This window comes from Apium graveolens, chromosome 4 (genome assembly GCF_009905375.1).
Source record: "Apium graveolens cultivar Ventura chromosome 4, ASM990537v1, whole genome shotgun sequence".
Classification (NCBI taxonomy): Eukaryota; Viridiplantae; Streptophyta; class Magnoliopsida; order Apiales; family Apiaceae; genus Apium; species Apium graveolens.
This window is the reverse complement of record NC_133650.1, coordinates 283,377,785-283,384,896: the sequence shown is the minus strand read 5'-3', so window position 1 is coordinate 283,384,896 and position 7,112 is coordinate 283,377,785. Positions and strand designations below refer to the sequence as shown.

At 40.9% G+C, this 7,112-nt stretch overlaps 1 non-coding gene across 1 annotated transcript; it reads left to right on the top strand.

Moving 5' to 3' along the window:
• The first annotated feature begins 5,606 nt into the window (after window positions 1–5,606).
• LOC141722626 (small nucleolar RNA R71) lies at window positions 5,607–5,713 on the top strand. The gene has a single exon (XR_012575637.1). It is a non-coding gene; the product is annotated as a small nucleolar RNA R71 (small nucleolar RNA).
• The last annotated feature ends 1,399 nt before the right edge of the window (window positions 5,714–7,112 follow it).

Here is a 7,112-nt window from a genome sequence, read left to right as displayed (position 1 = left end):
ATGTGGTTTCCTTTGTCGCTGCCCAATAACACGGCGAATCGCCTCGGGCTGATAATCAACAGTAAGCCCACGAACAACAGAAAACCCATTCTTGTCGACCTTGGCGTTCGTATAGAACTCGTGAACAACACTCATCAGGACAGCCTCAGGTGACTCGCAGAAGGTCATCCATCCCTTCTCTGTAATCATCGGTAACAACTCACCATCCCTCCCCGATGGAAAAAACCCCCTCTCCTTCATAATCGGCTTAGTAAGCAGCTTGGTATACTCCTCTTTAGCAGCCCTATCCAACAATCGGGGCCTCACAGCAGTACTCCTTGAAGAATCAGTAGCAGTCGGATGGGCGCTGCTGCTTTCCATAGTTCTTGATCTCTTTGGGGCCATGGAAACTGAAAATAAGGGCTTGAGAGTTTGTGTTTGGTGTGTAGGAGAGAGTTCGAGAGTTGAAAGTATATGAGATGTGTAATATGAGGTTGTATGTATATATAGGGTAGGCTTAGGGTTAGAAATTGATTTGGAGTGGGATTGTGGCTAATTTGTAGAAAGAAAATCGTGGGTAACGGGGATTGTGGTCTGGGATTTTTTTTGTTTTTCCATTTTTTTATAGGCTGAAAACTGTTTTTTTCAAAATCCAGGTACGCAGGCGGTCGCCTGGCACTAGGAGGCGGGCGCCTGCTAGCACGCGGCCGCCTGGTCCTAGTAGGCGGGCGCCTGCTAGGTCCCTGGGAAAAAAAATTCTGTCAAGATTTTTCTGATTTTTTTTGGGTTTTTGGATAAAGTACTATATTCTAAAGGTTCCTATGGTCTCATATCTTGGGTTGCCTCCCAAGAAGCGCTTCTTTTATATTATTAGCTTGACGTAGAGTAATGCGATCAAGTTGACAATAAAACGGTACTAACCACTTCACGATTTACCGTATCCCCATAAAAATGCTTCAATCTCTGACCATTTACTTTGAATGCTTGGCCCGAATCTTCCTCAATAATCTCCACCGCTCCATGTGGAAACATATTTTTGACGATAAATGGTCTAGACCACCTTGATTTCAACTTTCCAGGAAAAAATCAGAGATGAGAGTTGAATAGAAGAACATGTTTCCCCGAAATGAATGACTTAGGAGATAGCTTCCTGTCATGCCACCTTTTTACCTTTTCCTTGTACATTTTTTTGTTTTCGTACGCTTGAAGTCGAAATTCATCAAGTTCATTTAACTGAAGCATTCGCTTTTTCCCAGTTGCATCTAGATCAAGGTTTAACTTCTTCAATGCCCAATAAGCCTTATGCTCAAGCTCCGCAGGTAAATGACATCCCTTACCATAGACAGGTTGAAAAGGGGACATCCCAAGTGGAGTCTTGTATGCTGTTCTATAAGCCCAAACAGCTTCATCGAGCTTCAAAGACCAATCTTTCCTTGACAGACAAATGACTTTCTCTAGAATACGCTTGATCTCTCTATTAGACACTTCAGCTTGATCATTAGTTTGCGGATGATAGGCAGTAGCAATGCGATGATTCACATTGTAGCGTTGCATCATAGAAGTGAACTTACGATTGCAGAAATGCGACCCTTCATCACTTATAATAACTCGTGGCATTCCAAACCTTGTGAATATCTTCTTATGAAGAAAACTCAACACTACCTTTGCATCATTAGTCGGTAGAGCCTTGACTTCTACCCATTTTGAGACATAATCGACTTCCAGCAAGATGTACTGATTATTGCAGGATGAGATAAATGGTCCCATGAAATCGATTCCCCAAACATCAAAGACCTCAACTTCAAGCATCACATTTAAAGGCATCTCATCCTTTCTGGTAAGATTCCCAACTATTTGGCAACGATCACACCTTAAAACGAACTAATGTGCATCCTTAAACAACATAGGACAGAAAAAACCTGCCTGAAGAATACGAGCTGCTGTCTTTTCACCACCATAATGTCCATCATAAACTGTGGAATGACAGTCTCGTAATATCCCCTTCGTCTCACAGAATGGGATACATATCCTGATGATCTGGTCAGCTCCTTGTCTAAACAAATATGGTTCATCCCACATGTACCACTTCACCTCATGCAGAAACTTCTTCTTTTTAGCCGCATTTAAGTTAGGAGGCATTATATTGCTAACAAGATAGTTCACAATGTTTGCGAACCATGGCTCTTTCTCTTGAATTGCAAACAACTGCTCATCTGGAAAAGATTCGTTGATCAATGTCTTATCATGTGAAGTAGAATAGGGATTCTCCAATCTAGAGAGATGGTCAGCTACTTGATTTTCAGTACCTTTTCGATCCTTGATCTCTAACTCAAATTCCTGCAGCAAGAGCACCCAACAAATAAGTCTAGGATTCGAATCCTTCTTTGAGACAAAATAGCGGATGGAAGCATGATCAGTGAATACTGTCACCTTTGTCCCATGTAGATAAGATCGAAATTTCTTGAAATTAAAAACTATCACCAAGAGCTCTTTCTCAGTAGTGGTGTAGTTCAGTTGAGCTCCATTTAGCGTCTTACTAGCATAGTAGACCACATGAAAGATATTAGACTTCCGATGCCCAAGAACTGCTCCCACTGAATAATCACTTACATCACACATCATCTCGAATAGTTCTCTCCAATCAGGTGCCATAATAACTGGTGCAGTGATCAAACTCTTCTTGAGAGTCTCGAATGCTGCCAAGCATTCATCATCAAATTTGAAGGGCACATCTTTCTGGAGCAAGTTGCATAACGACTTAGATATCTTAGAGAAGTCCTTGATGAAACGCCGATAAAAACCCGCATGGCCAAGAAAGCTACGGATTCCCTTCACAGAAATAGGTGGCGGAAGATTTTCAATGACTCCCACCTTGGCTTTATCCACCTCAAGACCCTTACTAGAGACCTTATGCCCAAGAATGATGCCTTGCTGCACCATCAAGTGACATTTTTCCCAATTGAGCACCATATTGGTTTCCACACACCTTTTGAGCACCAAACGGAGATTATTCAAGCATTCATCATACGAATGTCCAAAGACGGAGAAGTCGTCCATGAACACTTCGACATTATTTCCAATCATATCAGAGAATATATCCATCACGCATCTCTGAAAAGTGGCAGGTGCACCACATAAGCCAAAAGAAACTCTACGGAAAGCAAATATATCGAATGGACAAGTGAAAGTAGTCTTCTCTTGATCTTCTGGTGCAATGCAAATCTGATTGTTGCCCGAATAGCCATCTAGAAGACAATAATACTCATGACCAGCTAACCTATCAAGCATATGATTAATAAATGGAAGAGGGAAGTGATCCTTTCTTGTGGCTTTATTCAACTTTCTATAGTCCATGCATATCCTCCATCCTGTGACTGTTCGAGTGGGGATGAGCTCGTTCTTCTCATTTTCTACCATAGTAATACCTTCTTTCTTAGGTACACATTGCACGGGGCTCACCCAAGAACTGTCAGAAATAGGATATATGATTCCTGCATCTAGCCACTTTAGAATTTCTTTCTTCACCACTTCTTTTATGATAGGATTAAGCATTCGCTGTTGCTCAACAGTCGACTTGATACCTTCCTCTAGCAGAATTTTATGCATGCAGTACGAAGGGCTGATCCCTTTTATATCTGCTACAGTCCATCCGATGGCCGATTTGAATTCTCTCAAAATCCTCAAGAGCTTGTCCTCATCACTACCTGAAAGGTCAGATGCAATAATAACTGGTAAAGTAGATGCATCACCTAAAAAAGCATACCTCAAGTGTTCAGGCAATGGTTTAAGCTCCAATGTAGGTGCTTCCTCAATAGATGGTTTGATCTTTCCCTCAGTATTCTTGAGATCAGTATTACCAAGAGATTCAAATGGCATGTCTAGCTTTTGTTTCTAAGGAGAAGCATTTAGATATTGTAACTGCTCATTGCCTTCCTCATCATCAATGTCAAATTCCCCCAATAAGGCTTTTTCTAAGGCATCAGACCTTAGCACATGATCAAGTTCTGAAATAACTGCAGAATCGACCTAATCCATCTTGAAGCACTCCTCATCTTCCGTAGGGAATTTCATTGCATTGAACACATTGAATGTCACATCCTGAACTTGCACCCTCATAGTAAGTTCACCCTTTTGCACATCTATCAAGGTACGACTGTAGCCAAGAAAGGTCTTCCCAAGATTATGGGAATTTCTTATCTTCCTCGAAATCCAAAATGACAAAGTCTGCAGAAAAGATGAGCTTGTCCACCTTAACTAGCACGTCCTCCACGATGCCTCATGGGTATGTAATAGAACGATCAGCCAATTGTAGAGACATGTAGGTGGGCTTCGGATTAGGCAAATTCAGCTTTTTGAAGATAGACAACGGCATCAGATTGATGCTTGCACCTAAATTGCAAAGGCACTTGTCGAATGACAACTTGCCAATGGTGCAAGGAATGGTGAAGCTACCAGGATCCTTAAGCTTTGGAGGTAACTTTTGCTGCAGCACGGCACTGCACTCTTCCGTCAGAACAACGGTATCAAGATCATCCAGTTTCACCTTCCTTGAAAGAATACCTTTCATGAATTTCACATAACTAGGCATTTGCTCAAGAGCCTCAGCGAAAGGTATGTTGATGTGAAGTTTCTTGAACACCTCCAGAAACTTACCAAATTGCTTGTCCAACTTTTGTTTTTGCAATCTCTTAGGAAAAGGGGGTGGAGGATAGAGTTGTTTCTCCCCTGTATTACCCTTAGATAGAGTGTGTTCAATAGTAGTCGTCTTTGGTTCCCCCTTTTTCTCCTTTTGCTTTTCTTCTTCATCTACAACTTCAGCTTCTCCATCTTTTGCTTTTTCAGCATCAACAACTTTTCCAGACCTTAAGGTGACAGCTTTGACTTGCTCTTTAGCTTCCTTCCTACCTTGCACTTTAGTATCACTTGGAAGTGTTCCAGGTTGACGATTAAGCAAGGCATTGGCTATTTGTCCAATTTGATTTTCCAAGGTCTTGATAGAAACAACCTGACTTTTGCACAACAGCTTTAACTCCTCGAAATCAGCACTAGAATATGGAGCAGCACCTCCTTGTTGAGGATATGATTGCCTTTGAGCATATTGCTGAGGTTGCTGGAATCCAGGTGGATTAAACTATTTATTTGCAGCTTGCAGATATGGTTGCTGAACAACATTCTGATTATTGCTCCAACTGAAATTGGGATACTTTCTATTATTAGGATGATAAGTAGCGGGCACAGGCTGCTGCGATCTCTGAAAATTGTTCACATACTGAACAGATTCATTAACAAGAGAACACTGATCCGTAGCATGAGAGCCTGCACAAAGCTCACAGACAATAGCTATTTGATTTACTCCATAGTTGGCTAAAGAATCGACCTTTATAGACAGCGCTTGGAGCTGCACTGCAATAGCTGTAGCTGCATCAACTTCTAAAATACCTGCTACCTTCCCAGGCATCATCCTTTGAGTTGGGTTTTGATACTCGTTTGCAGCCATAGTTTCAATGAGATTATAGGCTTCAATATAGCTTTTGGCCCACAAGGCATCTCCAGAAGCTGCATCGAGCATGGGCCAAGATTGGGCCACCAAACCATTGTAGAAATCAGTGATCACCATCCAGTCAGGTATACCATGATGTGGACACTTTCTCAACATCTCCTCGTTGTGCTCCCAAGCTTCGCACATAGATTCTCCTTGTTGCTGTGCAAACTGAGTAAGAGCACCCCTCAGAGCTGCAGTCTTGGCCATTGGATAGAACTTCACCGGAAACTTTTACACGAGATCTTTCCAAGTAGTGATGGACCCAGCTGGTAAAGAATGTAACCAGTCCTTAGCTTTGTCCCTCAGAGAGAATGGGAAAAGCCTCAGCTTGATAGCCTCATCAGTAACACCATTATATTTGAAAGTACTATAGATCTCGACAAAATTCCTGATATGCATGTTGGGATCTTCAGTCGCAGCACCTCCGAAAGAAACAGAATTATGCACCATCTGAATAGTGCCCGGCTTGATTTCAAAAGTATTGGCCTGAATAGCCGGATGAATGATGCTTGACTGAATGTCATCAATTTTAGGCCGAGAAAAGTCCATAAGAGCTGGATCAGCTGGAACTATACGATCACCCATTATTATAAATTCTTTCTTTTCACTCTCTTTATCCGAATCTTCAAAAACTATCTTCTCTAGAAAGTCAAGAGCTGTGTCTGTCTCCTCAGCCGTATCTAGATTTCTCTTGCGGGTGCGAGAACGTGTTTGCATAAACGCTCGCTAGAGTACCTGAAACACAACCGGAAGCAGTAAGTAACAAGTCTTAATCAATGAATCCTAATAACCACTGATGGCAAGTACATAAATTAAACAAATTAACATCGAGTCCCCGGCAGCGGCGCCAAAAACTTGTTAGGGCGAAAATACGCTCTAATTAAATCACGCAAGTATACGCGTTCGTAAGTAGTATAGAATGATTTCTAGTTCGTTCCCACAGAGACTCTGATTAATATATTTAATTAACACTTACTCACCAATGTATGATTACTCTTCATTGTCAAGACAATAACAATTAAGGTTGATTAACTAATATTAACTACAAGAAATAAACACTTAAATTAACGAGATTAAACACACATGAGATCATAACTTCATTACTACTTCATTCAATAGTTATTGTTATTACCCTTAGCATGTAATGGTGATGATATTAATCGAACAACACAAAACTGATAAACGCCAACTTTCATTGTACGAATACCATTCTACCAACCATCCACAATTAAGATAGAAGTTGAATAGGCATCAATTATGTTGAGACCCTATATGTCTACAGAATTTGACAACACGACGATTTAAGCGCAAGTTATTCATTATGATTACACAGGGCAAGTAAAACGGTTAGAGTTACCCACTAATCATGCATACAATACATGAACTTATGCTAGCATGACAAGTTCTAAATCTCAAGATTCACTGTCGCTTCACAAGAGATTAACAAACTATCTTACATGTTCGCGACGCACATAAGACGAATAAGCACAACCTATGCTAGATATCATACAATCACCACATACTAATGTATTAAACAATTAACTAAAGAAATCCATAGTAAATCCACTATGATCTCATGATCACGATTAAC